The sequence below is a fragment of the Apium graveolens genome, chromosome 1 (genome assembly GCF_009905375.1).
Source record: "Apium graveolens cultivar Ventura chromosome 1, ASM990537v1, whole genome shotgun sequence".
Lineage (NCBI taxonomy): Eukaryota > Viridiplantae > Streptophyta > Magnoliopsida > Apiales > Apiaceae > Apium > Apium graveolens.
In genome coordinates, this window is record NC_133647.1 from 111,482,034 (window position 1) to 111,496,776 (window position 14,743).

The 14,743-nt window shown below is 34.9% G+C and overlaps 1 long non-coding RNA gene across 6 annotated transcripts; it reads right to left on the reverse strand.

Moving 5' to 3' along the window:
* Positions 1 to 260: 260 nt before the first annotated feature.
* On the reverse strand, positions 261 to 8,930 carry LOC141665852 (uncharacterized). 6 transcript variants are annotated; one of them, XR_012552141.1, is made up of 6 exons: positions 8,759 to 8,930; positions 8,149 to 8,291; positions 7,128 to 7,268; positions 6,798 to 6,865; positions 581 to 706; positions 261 to 474 (listed from the first exon to the last, which is right to left on the reverse strand). It is a non-coding gene; the product is annotated as an uncharacterized LOC141665852 (long non-coding RNA). The 6 variants fall into 6 exon arrangements; XR_012552138.1 differs by having other exon boundaries at positions 6,798 to 7,268; positions 8,762 to 8,930; XR_012552136.1 differs by having other exon boundaries at positions 6,798 to 7,268.
* Positions 8,931 to 14,743: the final 5,813 nt, after the last annotated feature.

Sequence of the window (14,743 nt, forward strand, 5' to 3'; positions counted from 1 at the left end):
ACTTGCTTATATAACACTTTCACAAATGCTATCTAAGCTATTTTAGTTGAAACTAGTAGCATCTGTGTAGCTCTTTTACACACGATATGCAACTTAGAAGGTTTTTCCCATACAACTAATATCCAACAATTTAGAATCCCTAATTTAATTAATTATGGACCATCTTTTTTACATGTAAAGTTAGGACAAAATAAAAACTTAAATGTATAACTAAAATTAACAACATCTAAACCAAATTCCAACAAAATTATACTCGAAACTCAAATTACTATTCTCTATTGAAATAAATTCCGATCACAACTTTCACGAACCTCAAAGAGGTAGTTCACTTGATACTAGTCAAATCTTGCTGATTGGTTCATACAAAAAAAATCATATAATTAAGAATCTAGTTGAATTGCCTTTCTACAAGTATCCGGCCCAATATATTGGAAGAGATTATCTGCTTCTCTCAGAAACCTCAACTTGTCCTTCCTAGCAAGAAAAAAGAAATTCAAAAAAAACTTTAGTAAATGAGCCAATTTGAACCCCATGGTCCAAGTTTAAAATGCTAGATAACATATCAAGGAATCTAACTAACCTAAATACCGTTTAGTGGATTGTTTTTAATATAAAAAATGGTCTATAAGCTTGGGAAATGGGCTTCACCTTCAGACTTGACTTTATCTGCCTGACTACTTGCACATGAGAAGATTTTCAAGAATGTCTAGCATTGAGAAAAAAGTAACTAATCGAGACCATAAAAATGTACACTGAAGTAAAAATATGTGTAGCCATATTGCCTAAAAATTATCACCACATTTTAAACACAACTCCTTCAACAAAATAAAACAAGAGAACGTAGTTACATAAAAAATTTAGATAATTAATAATAAAATGATATTTAAAAAATATTCTTACAACTAACAATGTTTCACCAACTGGCCTGTTTTTATTTAAAATAATTTTTTTATGCTCTACGGATAATAAGTAGAAGATTAAATTATACTGTTATTATTTAATATATATTCACAAAAACAACACAACTTGTACTGTTATTATTATTGTATACTAATAGAAACGACACGAGATTCATTATTGTCATATACATGGGTGGGAACAAGAATGAAATCTTTGTGCATTACCTAATAGAGGTAAACTATGCATCTGTCTTTTATTTTAAAGGATCAACCAATACACCCTGGTCACCTAGCTTCATGCGCTAAATAACAATGAACAAAGTAATATACAATAGCCATATTGGCTTAAATTTCTGTGTTAAAAAAACAAGAACATGTATAAATAATTATCATATAGTAAATAAACTAGCTTATGATAAGTAGAATGTCTCAATATGTGTTTCTAATTTTTTTTACATGATATCACGGAGCACCATATGTATGATATGAAAAGCCGGAAATATACCTTAAATATTTGATGGTGTCCAGGGCCTTATTTCTCTGAATAGCATATTCAACTCCACTCTGCTCTTTCCCTCCTCCCTTAACCATAATTAACCTCCTCCTTAATACCCAATGTCAATAAACGAAGTGCATAATAGAAACCAAAGGTTTGTTGGATTTTTTAATCTAAACTGGTATCATTTATATTGCATTTTGTTTCTATTATTATGTTTCTCTGGTGACCAAGTCATCAACTGGAAGTGGTCTTTATGCAGTAGCGAGTTTGTAGGCAGTAGTGGAGGAATAACGTTTAGTAGTTCAGTAGTAATAGGAAAGTAGTTGCAGCTCCTAGTTTTCAGCTTTTGTTTCTGTAGTCATTCTATATATCAGTAATGTCTTTGCGTAATAAAAGTTTAAGCCATTTTGGTACATCTGTTTGTTTATTTCAGTTTAAACACTTGAGACCTGTTTTAGTTTAGCCTTGATCTGTCTAACACTGTGGTATCAGAGGTTCAGTAAAACTGTTGATGCCCAAATATATGCCGAAGGGATCAACAATGGAAACTGGGAAAACTAAGGAGGGTACACTTGGCTTGAATTATCCTATGCTGACTAGGGAGAACTACACGGTGTGGGTGTTGAAAATGAAAGTGTACATGCAGGCACATGATATCTGGGAAGCAGTAACGCCGAAGGATCCAAAAGCTGCAGTTGTAGAGAAGACTGATAAGATGGCATTATCAGCCATTTATCAGGGTATACATGAGGATATACTTTTGTTCGTTGCTGAGAAAGAAATGGCAAAAGAAGCCTAGGAGGCAATAAAGATTCTCTGCCAGGGGGCAGAACGTTTAAAGAAGGCGAGAATTCAGACCCTAAAATTTGAGTTTGAATCAATGAGTATGAAGGATTCAGAATCACTTGATGATTTTCATCTGAAATTGAACGGTTTGGTGACAAACATCCGTGAATTGGGAGAAGACATGGCTGAAGCATATATATTAAAGAAGGTATTACGTGTAATGCCATAAAAAATTTTGCAGATTACTTCTGCCATTGAGCAATTCGGAGACTTGGAGAAGATGTCCATTGAAGAAATTATTGGTTCGTTGAAGGCTCATGAAGAGAGGTTCCGAGGTCAAACTGAACCTAGTACAGGCACTGGTCAGTTGCTTCTGACCGAAGACGAGTGGAGATAGCGGGAAAATGAAGAAAACAAATTGTTCCTTACTAGGGACGAATGGCTTAAGAAATCAAGAAAAATAGAAGGACCCTGTCAGAAATTTCGAGGAAGGGATACATTTCGTGGTGATCGTGACAAAAGCAAAGTACGTTGTTTAAACTGTCTTGGGTATGGCCACTATGCCGCAGAGTGCAAGAAGCCAAGACGTGACAAAGAACCAAAGGAAGAGGTCAATATAGCATAAATATCTGATGATGAACCAGCCCTGCTTTTGACTGAAGGAGAAGAAAACAAAGAAGAAATAATACTGATAAATGAAGAAAGAGTGAGCCCAAGGTTAAGCCAAAACAGTGATGGAAACTATTTTGAGTCAAACTTATGGTACCTGGACAATGGGGCAAGCAATCACATAACTGGACAACGATCAAAATTCAGAAAATTGGATGAGAAAATAAGAGGGGAAGTTAGATTTGGTGATGGATCGGTTGTTCACATCAAGGGAAGAGGGTCTATAGCAATCAAGTGCAAGTTAAGAGAAGAACGACTCCTTCGCGAGGTATACTATATTCCCTGCCTTCGTAGTAATATTATTAGTCTTGGGCAATTATAAGAAGAAGGGGACAAAATTATTATAAGTGGTGAAAATCTATGGATTCGTGATGCTCAAGGAAATTTGTTGATGAAAGTGAAAAGGTCATTGAACAGGCTGTATAAAATAATTCTAGAGTCTGAAGAACCTGGCTGTTTATTATCCCAACAGTATAGTCAAGAGTGGCTTTGGCACTCTCGACTTGGACACATAATTTTTAATGCAATGGTTCAGTTAGCCTCGAAACAGATGGTACATGGTCTGCCTAAACTGAAAAATCCTAAGGAGGTATGTTCAGGATGTCTCATGTCAAAGCAAACGCGAAACTCTTTTCCACCTCAAACAAGTTATAGCGCAAGGAAGGTGTTAGAGCTGGTGCACGGTGACTTATGTGGTCCGATTAAACCATCCACAGTGGCGGGAAACAAATATATTTTCTTGCTAGTGGACGATCACAGTCGTGTTATGTGGGAATATATGTTAAAAATGAAGGACGAAACCTTTGAGGTCTTTAAACGCTTCAGAGCACAAGTTGAAGATGGGAAAGAGAAAATGATTAAGACTTTTAGAACTGATAGAAGAGGTGAATTTTTCTCTAGAGAATTCACAAATTATTGTGCTAAGAATGGAATTACAAGGCAATTTACAGCTTCTTATTCGCCTCAGCAGAACGGTGTGGTGGAACGACGAAATATAACAATGATTGAAATGGCAAGAAGCCTGTTAAAGGAGATGAAGGTACCTGGTCAGTTCTGGGGAGAAGCTGTTCGACATGCCATCTACCTACTAAACAGATTACCTACTCGAGCTATTTCCGGTATTACTCCGTATGAGGCATGGTCAGGGCAGAAACCTAATATTGGACATGTCCGTGTGTTTGGGTGCGTAGCACACATGAGGATAGCTGGTGTAAACATAAAGAAATTGGATGATAGGAGCAAGGATGTGATACACCTAGCGAAAGAGCCCGGAATGAAGGCGTACAGACTATATGACCCAGTAAACAAGAAGGTCCATGTTAGTCGAGATATTATTTTTGAAGAAACGAAATCGTGGTTGTGGAAACAAAATATAGAAGACCAGACTTCACAAGCAGAGACATTCATAGTACTGGGGACAGGTACTGCAAAATTCAATGGAGTCGAAATGGGAGAAAGAAATGATGTACAAAGTCACGATGCAGAAAATTCTGTTGTTGAAACATCAAATTCTGGAACTGCAGAAGGGTCTCTACATTCGTCAAATGTACAAACTCACGATGCTGAAAATTCTGCCGTTGAAACAGAAAATTTTGGAACTACAAAAGGGTCTCTACATTCGTCAAATTCCTCCACGTCAGTCTCAGAATCTGAGATGAGCAATGAAGCTAAAACTTATAGGTCACTTGCTGATATATATGCCAACACTGATGAAATTAAGCTAGAAGAAGTGAATTGTTTTTTGTAGCCGCTGATGAGCCTACAAGCTACAAACAGGCATCTAAGGAAAAACAATGGAGACAAGCTATGAAGAGAGAGATAGAGTCAGTTAAAAAAAATAATACTTGGGAATTAACGACGCTGCCACCTGGACAAAAATCAATCGACCTGAAGTGGGTTTACAAGTTGAAGAGAAACATAGATGGGAAGATCATAAAATACAAGGAAATAATTATTTCCAAAGGCTACGTACAAAGAAAGGGAATTGATTTTGGAGAAATCTTTGCACCAGTCACTTGGTTAGAAATGGTTTGATTGTTACTTGCTCTTGCTGCTAAACAGAGTTGGGAGGTACACCACCTCGATGTGAAAACTGCCTTCTTGAATGAGGATATCGAGGAAGAAGTATATGTGTCCCAACCCGAGGGTTTCATCAAAGAAGGTAAAGAACATTTGGTTTACAGATTGTATAAGGCATTGTATGGACTGTGACAAGCGCCCCGAGCATGGTACGTAAAACTAAATGGATGCATGGAAGCACTTGGTCTTCTTAGGTGTCCCTATGAGCATGCTGTCTACACTAAGAAAATTGATGGAGAAACCCTAATTATTGCTGTCTATGTTGACGACCTGTTGATCACTGGTACAAGCAATACAGTTATAAATGAGTTTAAGTCACAAATGAGTAAAAGGTTTGAAATGAGCGATTTGGGCTGTTGTCTCATTATCTGGGAATTGAAGTGAAATAGAGTCCTGGTCGCATAGAATTGAGACAAACTGCATATGCAAAAAAGATACTGGAAAAAGCAGGTTTAGCGGAGTGCAACCCGGTCAGATATCCAATGGATCCTAAAGAAGTAATTACAAAGGACGAAGGAGGAAAGAAGGTGGATTCCACATTTTTCAAATCCATAGTGGGAGGCCTGCGTTACCTTGTCCATACCAGACCTGACATTGCATTCTCTGTTGGCATTATTAGCAGATTTATGGAGAAACCAACATCTGTGCATTTAAATGCAGCGAAGCGCATCCTATGTTATGTAAAAGGCACATTAAATTTTAGTTTTATATATAGAAAGGACAGTGGAAACAACATCTTAACTAGGTATTCAGATATCAAATTTGTAGGTCATACAGAAGACAGGAGGAGTACAGGGGGTATGGTTTTTTATCTCAACGAAAGTTTGATAACGTGGGTGTCTCAGAAACAGAGGTGTGTGGCACTGAGCTCCTGTGAGGCTGAGTTTATGGCGGCAACAGCAGCCGCTTGTCAAGAAATTTGGCTCAAGAATTTGCTAACTGAGGTAACTGGTAAGCATTCTGGTCCAGTGGTCTTATATATAGATAACAAATCTGCAATTGATTTAACTAGAAATCCAGTGTTCCATGGGCGTAGTAAGCATATAAGTATTCGTTATCATTTTATCCGAGAATGTGTTGAAAGAGGTGAAATTGTGGTGAAGCATATAGTTTCTGAAAGACAACGTGCTGATATCCTGACTAAGTCTCTTGTAATGTTCAAATTTGAAAAGATGCGAAGGCTGCTTGGTGTGAAGGACCTATCTGGACGAGTTTAGATTAAGGGGGAAACTTGTTGGATTTTTTAATCTAAACTGGTGGCATTTATATTGCATTTTGTTTCTATTATTATGTTTTTCTGGTGACCAAGTCATCAACTGGAAATGGTCTTTATGCAGTAGCGAGTTTATAGGCAGTAGTGGAGGAATAACGTTTAGTAGTTCAGTAGTAATAGGAAAGTACTTCCAGCTCCTAGTTTTCAGCTTTTGTTTCAGTAGTCATTCTATATATCTGTAATGTCTTTGTGTAATAAAAGTTTAAGCCATTTTGGTACATCTGTTTGTTTATTTCAGTTTAAACACTTGAGTCCTGTTTTAATTTAGCCTTGATCTATCTAACAAGGTTTTGGTGGAGCATTGCTAAGGGTATGGCACTCTAAAAAATATATAGACTAAACAACTATATGTCCTGTGTAATAATTTAAATATGAAACTGAATTCACTATCCCATCTAAATAATTTAAAGATAAAACTGAAACAATAATCAGATCTCTTTCAAATAAGCATCAAGCGGATTCTTTAAAAATAAGACATAATTAACTTCACACAATACAACAATAGATGACCAAACCGTCAAAACACAATAATTACATGAAATCTATAGATAGAGCCTAACAAAATACAACAACTATAGACAGAAATACTTACAGTGGGTTGTAAGAGCCTACAGGACAAAGACCGACTGAGCAGCAAGACTCATCTCTTGATTGTGATACCTGCGATTGACTTCTCAAACATTGCTTAAATCATAATTTAAAATGCAATTATAACGGTTCTTATAAACCTAATTTCTTCAATTGATAGAGCAACTGAAAAGTAAACCCCTAAAATAAAATCATAACGGTGAAATTTAAACCCTAATATTAACAAATAATACACATCGATGTTATAGGCTGGGAAGACTAACAAATCAATTCGAAAGCAAAAAAGTATAAACTTTACTGTGAAGTTTGAAGCACACAAGGGACAAATCCCTACCAGCACTTTTCTTTCAGAATTTTGGGTTACCGGTGTTGTGACTGACCTCTGAAAACCAGATCCCTACAAGCACTTTTCCACTTTAGACACTCACTTATTGGATTTCAAGGTAGGGAAAATCAACTTCTACATTATCAGATCCTGCATAACATACCAGTATATTTTCAAGTCATTAATAAAGCAACTGATTATTGCATAGAAGAACAAGCAATATAGATTATCGAGATTTGCATTAAATTATTTGAAGAAATCATAAAGAATTCTTATATCAACATGTATAAATATAATTCTTGCACCTTATTCATTATTTTATGAGCAATAAAGTAAAAAAGGAAATCAACCCGGAGAAGGTAGTTTCTTTTCATCAATGCTATCTACGACTCTACATAAAAAAATATGTAACTATGGAATTAACAAACACATATATATTAACACCACTTTTAACCTTCCGAACGTTTCCTGGCCTAGGGGCTTATTTTCTTAAAAAAAAAAATCTACACCTTGCGCAAAACAAAAGACTCGCACTTCCATTAAGAGGTGTCATCTTCTTAAGCTAAGCTTCTAACTCTTTGCGTAAGAGACAGTTCAAACAAATATTTTCTTTGAACCATATTTTCCTAAACAAGTATTGTAATTCTTCACTAACTCCTCGGTTTTAAGTTGAATATTCAATTATAAAACTTATTTGAAAGGACTTTTGTATTTCTTCCATTAGCTAGTATAAGGTGTTTTCAACAACTCTGCGAGTCAAGATAATTGTATATATAATTGTATATAAAACCTGAAATGAAGAGAAAAAGGCTAATCTATTAATAAAAAGCTACAAACTTGATTAGTCACCTAAGTGGAGTAAAATAGTATGAAGATTTTCCATATCAAAGTAAAAAGAACTGATCAAATAATTTACTCTCCCTTCCAGCAATATAAATGCCTGCAAAAGCGACCTTTATGTAACTTATTTTTGTCACTCTGGTCAACTAAACTTTTTGTGCGTTCTAACTAAAGAAAGAAACTTCCGTACTTGATGTTGCAATATCCCCTTGCCACAAGCCTTTTTCCCAAAATAAGTTTAGCTAATTGGCAGCCTTGTTATAGGCAGCAAGCGACAAGAATTATAGGCAATACCTCTTTCGTAATCTCACCAAACAAATAACCAATTTCAACCTGCTGAAAGTACAATATCCAATACAACAATTATAAAAAATCACAAAATGCCTAAATCTGTGGTAAACAAGGATTATGAGATGCCTTGAAATCCATGACCAGATTACAAAAAAATTGATATAGATTTCTGAATTACGAAATTAAGATTGGCTATTATAAACCAAATTTAGTTATTTATACATATATAAAACATTGTATATACTGTAAAATAACCAGAAGGAAGAAAACAGAGGATATAAAATCACTTATATATAAATACACATACACATCTACTAAAACAGATATAACTATAAGTATAATGAACTGAATATCAGATATATTACTATTATAACACAACAAATAATATACAACCCAACAAGTGAAGAACTAGAGAAGTTAATAGTCACTCAAGGAAAATCCCAAATTTGAAAACCCTAAATTAACAAATCAAATCAAATGAAATACAAAATTTAAATATAAAGACTCACAACCCGATTCGAAAGTAGAATGCTCCACGATATAATGATATGCTCTATTGAAGTGTTCGATACCCGCAGATACTCCATACGAATTGATTTGTTTAGAGAACATCCAGAATCTCAGACAATACGGAGAAGTTCAGAGAATAGCCAGAGATACCTCTCCAGTTATGCCGAAAGAATACTTGATCATAGGTATATTGATACTAAAGTCAAAAACACATGCACATGTATCAAATATATGGGGTTGGATTGACCCGTTGTGAGGTACTACATGTTTATAGTGTCATAAGTTAATCTCACAGTGATAATGATGTATTGGTCCTTTGACCTGAAATTATTATATTTCTATACGAGAATTAATATACTTTGGTATTATTGAAAGTTATCCTTGACTGGTTAATAATAAAAGTACACATATGGTACATTATGAACGTATGAGATTTAGCCCTCCTTTATTAAAGGAGTGATAGTATTGGCCTCTTGATTGAGTAAGACAATAAAATGCATGGACGTGCTTAAATACTAATTTGTTTAATATTTTACTCATTGATCATGGAAAGAAGGATTGAACGTTAACAGAGGATGACACAATGCATGCCTCGAGTTTGATCTATAATATAAGGCTAAAGGTATTATATTACATTGTACATTATTCACGAAAGGTTTAATTGATCATCGATTTAATTATTATTACTTGCGTAACAATGATGTATTACTAGATACCGCTCATTGTTTATGATTTTAAATTAGATTTAAAATTGTTGCCCATGTAAAACTAACCTAAAGGGTCGCACAAAGAATGATTGGAGGATTATTTAATTTAAATTCAGATTTAAATTAAATGTAAGTAATTCCAATTATTTGTTATTAATTAAGTGTGACTTAATTATTTAAATAAATAGGAAATTTGAATTTAATATTAAATATGAATTAAGTTATTGGATGATTAAGTGAGACTTAATAATACAATAATTAGAATTTCGAATTTAATAATAATAATAACTCTAAAATTCAATTTTAGGTTGGAGGCCCATTAACTCTTGCCTATATAATATCTCTTTCTAATAGAATTTGGGTTACACGTTTTATTTGATAAAACATAAACCCTAGCAGCTTGAAGAGAGATAGAGAGAGCAAGAAGGTAGTCTCAAGAACGTGCTAGTACACACCCATCCTACGGGTGATCATTCGTGTGGATACCTTCAAGGCGTAGATCGTTCTAGTGACGGGCTACGTGGTGATCATTCAAGACCTCCATCTTTCCATTAACGTAAAGCTTCTTAAGGTAAATATACTAAACTACGAATTAAATATTATTTTTCGCATGCATCCTGCAGAGGGTTTCGATTTTTAAGATTTAAAATTACATTTTTTATTGCGTTTATGTGCTAAAAACCCTTCAATGGCATCAGAGCTACTTGCGAAAAGTTTTTAATTCATTTATATCTTTAACCATTTTCGATATATGAGCATGTACGTGATTCGCCAATATTTGATGTTGATATAATATGCTTGTATATGTATGGTTTTGAATATATGATATTCATGTGAGTTGTATAATCATAAGATGATTATGTAATCTGTATATATACTGATATATACACGATTTATGTTTGTTCTCATTATGAGAATCGTATTAGATACGGATTCTGAATTGGCTGCTACAGATTTGTTGAAATATGGGTCTGGTGTCCGATTTACGTAAACGAATACCCTATTCGAAAGGTAAATGAGCGTCAGAACAAAACTGATAGCTTAAGCTATCATCGACTCGTCTATAAGGCGTTTGACGTCTTTTATTACCCGTAAACAATGATTCTTGTTTTTCTGATTTCATTCTGATTTTTCTGATTTTTGTCAGATTTCTTTTATGATTTGATCGTGGATAATATGATATGTTAAGATCAGATTATGTGTTTTAACCTGCTTTTATGTGTTGTATGGGCATGGTGGATGTTTATGGCCTTTCGACCTTAGTGTAATGGTTTTGGTTTTGGTTTTAAATACGACTTGCATGTCGTTAATCTTTGTAATCATAAATCTCGAATGTAACTCAAGTTATTCTTGTAAGTTCATTAGATTAGTTTTACTTTCAATAATTTAATGTATTTGAAGACTCAAGAAGGCTATCTAATGGAGGTGATTCAAAGAAGAAGACTAGGCATATAAGAAGTCTAAACAAAGAAGAAGACTTATGTAATAAGTAGTTGTATTTATTTCTATCACCACATTAGATTGACCTTGATCTCTATCATGAGCTTGATAAAGATCACATAGGATGGGGCCATAACCAAACACATTTACTTTATTGCACTTTACATATTGATGTATGAATGTATGTATAGAATAGTTAATGATGCATACTTTAATTAGATTAATCATGCATGAATGTATGTATTAGATACGGCACCCATGTCATGCCTAAACAAGATAAAATCTGTAACGACTCAAGATTTTAAAATTTACAAATGATTATGAGATTCTCGTATTTATGAAACACGGAATTAAATACGAATATTCTTTATTTCCGACATGGGGCGATTTTGTCAACAACGGGTTCATAGAACTTGTAAGGCTGTGGGTTTTAAGCGAGACCGATGTGACTCCTCCACTACCTGGAAATCAAACCATTGATGAGTATTTATTTGAATTATTTTATTCAAGGAAAAATTGGGAATCTCTTTATGATGGAATCATGATCGTTATAATACTAAATAAAACCTAATGTTTATATTAAATTATTTAGATGCCTTCCAATATGTCCAACGCGTTAAGCCCTAGATCGGTAAGGAGTGGGTTCGCTAGAGCAAAGTACTCCCATCTATCGTGGGACGGCGTGTTGAAGTATATGATACTTTTTAAATCTTTGGGTTTAACTTAACTAAGTTACCACAATAGGATTGTGAACTTAGAGACATAGAGTTTGGTGAGATTTATTGGATAAATAAGAATAAATGTTGTTCCACTAAACTATCCAAGAGTTATATAGTTAATATAATTGACAAATGTTGTCTACCTTATTGAATCATGTTTTAGGAGTAAAGCCAAAGCTGAACTAAAACGTTGTGAAAATTTGGATCTTGGCTCACTAGAAAGTATATAGAAGACACTCTTTTCAAATTAATAGTTAGGACTATTAGTTTGATAAACTAGTGGGAGATATATATTTTGAATATATATGAATAATCACTTGAACATAATTTAATAATCATCTGTAAACTAATTTATCTTCTACACTTTAAACATTGTGGATATCAAATGGCAATCAATTCAAACAACTTCTCTGTGCGATCAGTCCTTGAGAATGACAAGCTGATAGGAACAAACTTCCTTGACTGACAGAGGAACTTGAGGATTGTCCTCAAACAAGAGCACAAGCTCTATGTCATAGATATCCCTCGCCCTACACCTCTCCTTGAAGGAGCATCTCATGCTCAACATAATGTTTATTAGAAACATATCGATGATGACACGGATGTTCAATGTCTCATGTTAGCGACCATGAGTGCTGAACTTTAGAAACAACATGAGAATATGGATTCATATGATATAATTGAGCACCTTAAACATAAGTTTAAAGGACAGGCTCGTCAGGAGAGGTTTGATACTTCCAAATCATTGCATGCATGTAAGCAGGGAGAACGTGATCCGGTTGGACCGCATGTTCTAAGGATGATTGGGTATATTGAGTACCTTGCCAAGTTGGGTGCCCCAATTGCTGTGGAGCAGCAGACTGACCTAATTTGCAATCTTTAAACAATAGTTATTCTCAATTGGTGATGAATTACAATATGAATGATATAGATAAGAATCCCACCGAACGGTTGGCTATGCTGAATACTGCTGAGACCAACGTTCAGAAGGCATCCCCTGATCCCATGTTGATGGTGAATAAAGGGAAGGCCAAAGGAAAGGGTAAATGGAAAGGCAAGAGGAAGATGGGATCTAAATCGAATGCCAATCCGAAACCTAATCCGACCAAGGCTTTGAAGCCTAAAGGTGGTGTTCCAAAGGTTGGTCACTGTCACTATTGCAAGAAACCAGGTCATTGGAAGAGGAGCTGTCATATTTATTTGGAGGATCTGAAGAAGAAGAAGGTTGTTGTTACTGCATCTGATTATGTTATAGAAGTCTATTTGTCTACTTCTACATCTTGGGTATTAGATACCGGATATGGTTCTCATATTTGTATAATGTGCAGGAAATTCAGGAAAGTTGGACATTGGCGAAGGGAGAAGTCGACCTACGAGTTGGAAATGGAGTAAAGGTTGTTGCTTTAGCTGTAGGGACTTATCATTTATCGTTGCCCACTGGGCGTATTTTAGAACTAGATAACTGTTTTTATGTGCCTGCGATTTACGGGAAATATTATTTCGGTTTTTGTTTGGACAAGAAAGTTTTTTCGTTTTTGATTCATAATAATAGTTGTTTCTTTTCATTCAATAATGTTACCTACAGGGTTGCACGATTATTTAATGGTTTATATGTTCTTGATATAGATACTCCTGTCTATAACATAAATAATGATAATAAACGTATTAAGATGAAAGACTCAAATCAAACATACCTTTGGCATTGTCGTTTAGGTCACATAAATGAGAAACCCATTTCCAAATTACATAAAGATGATTACTTGGATAAGTTTGATTTTGAATCATACGAAGAATGCAAATCTTGTCTCATTAGAAAATGGCTAAAGCTCCTTTTACCGAACAAGGTGAAAGGGCCACCGAACGATTAGGACTTATACATAGTGATGTATGTGGTCTAATCCGTAAGATGGCAAGACGTGGCTTTTACTACTTCATTACTTATACTAATGATTTTAGTAGATATGGATATGTGTATCTTTTGAAGAACAAATCCGATTCTTTTGAAAAGTTCAAAGAATACAAGGCTGAAGTGGAAAAGCAAACAGGGGAAAGTATAAAAGTTCTACGATCAGATCGTGGAAGAGAATACTTAAGCCTCGAGTTTAAAGGTTTCTTGAAGAAGTGTGGTATCGTATCACAACTTACTCCTCTTGGAATGCCTCAATGGAATGGAGTTTCACAGAGGAGAAATTGTACCTTGTTGGACATTGTGCGATTGATGATGAGTCTAGCAGATCTTCCAATAAGTTTCTGGGGTTATGCTATAGAAATGGCTGCATATACACTGAACCGAGTTCCAATTAAATTGTTTCAAAAGACTCCATATGAGATATGGACTGAGAAATGTCACAACATGTCTTTTATGAAAGTACGGGGATGCGAAGCATTTGTGAAATGCTTGGTGTCTAACAAGCTGGGACTAAAATCAGATAAATGTTATTTTTTGGGATATCCTGAAGAAACTAAAGGGTATAGTTTTTATAATCCTATCGAGAACAAAGTGTTTGTTACTCGAACCGCTGTATTTCTTGAAAGAGAGTTACTTTCAAAGAAAATTAGTGGGAAGACTATAGATCTCGATGAAGATCGAGTTGTACAAAATAATATTGAACCAGACTTGGAAAATGGGCATGAAGTACATCAAGATGTTCCTGCTCCGAAAACACATGTTGTTCGTAGATCTAGTAGGGCTCGTCATGAGCCAGAGAGATATTATGGATTTCTCTTGACTCAAAATGATGATGTAATGCTCGTAGATAATGATGAGCCTCTTCCTACCAAGATGCTATGAACACTCCAGACTCCGAGAGATGGCTAGAGGCCATGAAATCTAAAATGGAATCCATGTATCAAAATAAAGTATGGACTTTAGTTGATCCACCTAAAGAGGTAAAAATTATAGGGTGCAAGTGGATTTTCAAGAAGAAAACTGACATGGATGGTAAAGTACAGACCTATAAAGTTTGACTGGTGGCAAAAGGTTTTAAACAATTTCATGGTATGGACTATGATGAGACCTTTTCACCAGTTGTTATGGTCAAGTCCATCAGGATTTTGCTAGCAATAGCTGCTTACTACGACTATGAGATTTGGCAAATGGATGTGAAAACCGCTTTCT